The sequence below is a fragment of the Mustela nigripes genome, chromosome 3 (genome assembly GCF_022355385.1).
Source record: "Mustela nigripes isolate SB6536 chromosome 3, MUSNIG.SB6536, whole genome shotgun sequence".
In the NCBI taxonomy this organism is placed as follows: domain Eukaryota; kingdom Metazoa; phylum Chordata; class Mammalia; order Carnivora; family Mustelidae; genus Mustela; species Mustela nigripes.
The window spans coordinates 162,675,782-162,680,705 of NC_081559.1; the positions used below are offsets into that span (position 1 = coordinate 162,675,782).

Here is a 4,924-nt window from a genome sequence, read left to right on the forward strand (position 1 = left end):
AAAAAAAAAAAATTGTTCTGTTCACAAATAATTCTACTAAGCATATAAATTGTGGGTTTCAAATTAAAACTCCGCTCTTATCTAGCCATGTGTCCTTGGGCACATTATGGAGTGTTACTAAACCTGTTTCCCTCCTCTATGAAGGGTGAATGTTAGCAGTACTATGGCGGATATCTGTTGCTTTGCAATTCATCATCTATTGGCCCGTCTCCTGGTGACAGTGTAACAGTGTTCTCCAACAGTGTTCTCCTGGAGAACTACCCTGCTCCCTGCCCCTTCACCTATGGCTCAGGGCTAAAACCTGATCAAGCCCAAGCTCAGCTGATGTGTGGCACTGCAGCCACGGGAAGAGGCGCTGGACCCAATCAAAGCAAATAAAGCCATAGCACTGCAAGAAATGCTGGGATAGAGTCTCTCCCTTTCAGGCTGGATTTAAGCCCATGATGAAATGGAACCTAAAAATGGTGTCAACTTCAAGAAGGAAACCAAGAAATATGGAGAGAGAAGTCAGTCCATGGTAATGATGCTTAAGGTCTAGATCAAACCATACCTGAAGTATCTTCCCCTGGACTGAGGAGTTATAAAAGCCAAAATAATGTTCTTTTTTTTTTTTTTTACTTGAAATTATCTTACACTTGCAACAGAATAATAGTATACCAGTATAATAAGTATCTCCTGAAAAAATTACTACAAAGTTTAAATGGGATCCTTATGTACATACACAGTACACACTGGATAAATGGAAGCTACTAATGTTAATGGTAGTAAAAATTAACCAGTATGGTATGGTAGTGGTAAAAATTTCCTGGCTTCTTCTTAGGTTGACTTTTAACTCATGCGTTTTCTCCCTGATTTCTGCCTTCATTATCCTTCCATGATACTCTCATGGTGATAAAGATAGAAGGATAGTAAGAATAAAAATTATAGGCCCTGACAGACATCACTAATTGATCACAGAGCTCTTTAATGCTGAGCCTGGATCCAGCTTTGGATTCCTATTCCACCCAGCTCTCCAGGTGGCCACTACCACTCAATCAAAGATGACATGAAAAATGAAACCAGTGGGGGTGCCTGGGTGGCTCAGTTATTAAGTGCCTGCCTTTGGCTCAGGTCATGATCCCAGGGTCCCAGAATCAAGCCCCACATCGGGCTCCCTGCTCAGCAGGATGCCTGCTTCCCTCTCCCACTCTCCCTGCTTGTGTTCCCTCTCTTGCTGTATCTCTCTGTCAAATAAATAAGTAAAAACTTGAAGAAAAAAAAGAAAGAAAGAAAGAAAGAAAAGAAACCAATGGTCTCAGCTCCAGAATAGTAGTTGGTGACATTTTCCTATAAAGAACTGGGTAGTAAGTATCTTAGTCATGGTCTCCATTACATAGTCTTCTTCATATTTTGATTTGTTTTGTTTACAACCCTTACAAAATGTAAAAAGCATTTTTGTTTCCTCTGCTATACGGAACTCCCTGTTCTGGAGCCTTGAAATCAGACTCTGAGATGGTCCCTGAGAACGGGGCACCATCTTAGCTCCCTCAGCACAGCTCCTGAGAACCCAATAATGGAATGCTTGGAAACACTGCCTCAGACAGAAATGCATCTAGAACATACTGAATTGACTGATATGTAACAGAGGAGCTTTGATGGCAACATAGTTCCTGTCCTCTTAATACAAATTCCAGAACAAGCTGAAATCTGCGCTCCAGGGGAAGCCACAATCCAAGGACCATCTACAAAGCCCCTGTGTGTGGTAACATTCACCTCTGCCTTCAGAACCAAAGTCACTGCACAACCTCTTCAAAGAGCTGGATTCCCAGGGCACCTGGGTGGCTCAGTGGGTTAAAGCCTCTGCCTTCAGCTCAGGTCATGATCTCAGGGTCCTGGGATCAAGCCCTGCATCGGGCTCTCTGCTCGGCGGGGAGCCTGCTTCCCTTCCTCTCTGTTTCTCTCTCTGCCTGCCTCTCTGCCTACTTGTGATCTCTGTCTATCAAATAAATGAATAAAATCTTAAAAAAAAAAAAAAAAGAGCTGGATTCCCACCCCTCCCAGCCCAAGAGATGCCCCACCTTTCTATCAGGGAAAGAAGGGAAGAGTTCAAATCACTACATTTCCCCATTATTAGTCTGACCCTTTACAGTTTAAAGGGTCTGAAATGGTTCCAAGACAGTATGCCACATTGCTTTTGACCAACTTCTGGTTCCTTAGTATCTCGCAGAGTTTTTTTTATTGTACAGCATTATACTAAAGACTGGCTTGGTCTTTCTATTATTCTGCACTTTTGTTTCTGGTTTTAGTGAAAAGGACTGAACTTTGCTTGCCGTTCGTTTATTAATTCGACAAACATTTACTGACACAATCCATCTCTCAAGGCACTTGCAGGTGAGGAAGACGTACACAGATGACAATGCAGGGCGCTGGGAGGGGTATGCACGGGGTACTATGGTCACAGGAAGCAAGAGCAGCTCAGTTATCTGGGGGCGCGGGGGTGGGGGGGCTGCCAAGAGGTCTATCGGTAGGCACTGTCGCTGCTGATGAATAGGGAAAAATTCACAGGAGTCACCCAGCCGAGGAAGGGTGGGAGGAGCTGACAAGGAGAGGCTCTGGAGATGAGGCTGGGGAGGAAACAAGGGTGAGGTCATGAAATTCCCTGGAGTCCCAACTCTACCCTGAAAGCCACGGAAAACCTCTGAAGGAAATGAAGCAGCGTCACCGGTGTAGATTTTTGTTTTCCAAACGAGCAATCTACTGGCACTTTGGAGAATGGGCTGGAGCAAGAGCATCCCGATTCAGAGCAAGCCCAGTTAAGGCAACTGGAGCAACTCAGGCAAGTGATACCAACATGAACTACACCAGTGACAGTAGCCGCTGTGAAAAGGGTTAATCAACCACAACAACAGTGATAACAGCTCACATTTCTGCAGCCCTTACTAATGACAAGGCACTGTGGGAAGTGCTTTCTGTGTATTGATTCATGTTATCTTCACAACAAACCTGAGATACATTTGGTACGGATTATCAACCTCATGCCACAGATCAGGAAGAGAAGTTAAGTATGGAGCCCAAGGTCACGGGGCTACTTGGGTCCCAGCCAGAACAGTTTGGCTGCTCAGCCCATGCTCCTCACAGCCCCCTCACCTAGCACACTCAGAGAGAGGCAGAGGGTCGGTCCTCAGGACTGGTGCTGACTGGTTGAAATGGGAGAAACTCCAGAGGTAATTTCCAAGGGTCTGGCTTAGGCACCTGAATGAACATTTGGGTTTCAGGTTCTTGAGCCTCCTCCTCTGAAGGAAGCCCCTCCCCAGACCACTCCCAGTGGTCCCCCTCCCATACACCCACACTCCCACCATCACACTACCTCCTTCTCCTCTGCAATCCCTGCACCCTGCATTTGACCCAAAAACACTGGCATCTCCCAGACAGAGCAAAAAACCTCACAAGCATTGCCAATTGGGTCTGAGAAACCTGGACCTAGAATCCTGCCCTTGATAATACAGCTGCTTAAGTCTGTTATTTTTAAATCAGACAAAGCTAGGAAAACTTTGAGCAAGATTGTGTGGTTTCCTTCTCAGCAAGTGAGACCTTGGCAGCCCCCCCTTCTGTGTTTCACACCCTGCGAACAGAACCATCATTTGGGGCCCGTGTTTAATGGCAGAAGCACACTTGACCGGCCTGGCCTGCAGCTTCAGACAGACCCGCAGGAAGAAAGTGGCCACAGCGTGGGGGAGATCTTCCGAGAGCCAAATGGCCGGCTTTCTTTGGGCTTGAAAGTTAAAGCAAGCATCTGCAGCAAGAAACTTGTGTATTTCCTGCGGACAGGGAGACCTCCTGCCCCTCCCGGGCCGATACAACCCACTTTGCACATCCTGCTTCTCTGGGAGCTAAAAATAAATCGGTATGCACTGAAAAACACTCAGACACATCTCCCCAGCACACCCCTTCCCGAGTCCCTGACCGCAAGAGACGCAAATCTTTCAGGTTCTGAGACCCAAATGCATGCTACTTCCTCCTCTGGGTTCAACCACCGCCTTCTGTGGCTCCGAAAGCCCCCTCCCCTGGGCCCCACTCCCCACACACACCTCCTGCAGCCTCTCGGCGGGGGGGCCGACTCTGCAGGCCCTGGAACCAGCAGTGCCCTCGACCCCAGCCCCCGCCCCGAAGGGTTGCTCCTGAGGTCCCCGGGCCACCAGGCGCACGAACGCCCCCTTCCGACCCAGCGCGCCCCCATCCTGCCCGCCCCGCGCCTCAGCGCGTCGGTGTGCAAAGTTGCTCTCTCCCTTCCTGCCACCCATCCTCGGGGTCTTTGGCTTTGTTTTCTTTTCCCTACGCGGCACTGAGGGCAGGACAGGGAACTGACCGGGTGAGCTGCCCCGGGAATGGCTGCGGGGACCGGGTCCCCAGGACCGCGCGGCTCCTCGCGCCCACCCCTGCGCCCGCCCGGCCCCGAGCGCGCGGGTCCCCTCTCCAGCAGCCGCTCTCGGCGCCGCCGGCCCCCGCACACCCGCCCTGGCTGCAACTCCTATGTACCCGGGATCCGGAGAATCGGAGGGAAGGCGCTGCGACTCACCGCCTCGGCCGCTCCCGGCGTCTGTGTCGCCGCCGGAGAGGCGGCAGCAGCAGCGGCGGCAGCGCCTTCCCTCCGCCCGCCTCCCCCTGGACAGTACCGCCGCCCGCCGCGCCCCCCTCCCCTGCCTCGCGCGGTGTCTCGGTCCTCGCCGCCGCCGACCCCCCTCCCCACTGCGACCCCGCCTGCAGCTTGCCTCCCGGGTGGGCTGGACTGCGGGAATGCAGGGGGGGCTCGGGGGCCGGCAGAGGCGCGCGGCTTGCAGGTGCGGTGAACGCCCCGCCTGTTTGCCTGTTCGGGTGCGGCCGCCGGCCTTATCCCCGTGGTGCCCGCTTAGTCCTAGCGGTGGCCCAGGGTTCTAGCCAGGCTGCA

At 51.5% G+C, this 4,924-nt stretch overlaps 1 protein-coding gene across 2 annotated transcripts in view; it reads right to left on the reverse strand.

Moving 5' to 3' along the window:
- Positions 1-4,599, reverse strand: part of NCALD (neurocalcin delta) — a 391,013-nt gene extending 386,414 nt beyond the window's left edge. Inside the window, exon 1 of one of the 2 annotated variants that reach the window (XM_059394947.1) lies at positions 4,556-4,599. The gene's annotated coding sequence lies outside the window, so the exon portion shown is untranslated. Of the gene's footprint in view, positions 1-4,515 lie in introns of both variants that reach the window. The other variant, XM_059394944.1, reaches the window with a different exon arrangement.
- Between the last annotated feature and the right edge of the window lie 325 nt (positions 4,600-4,924).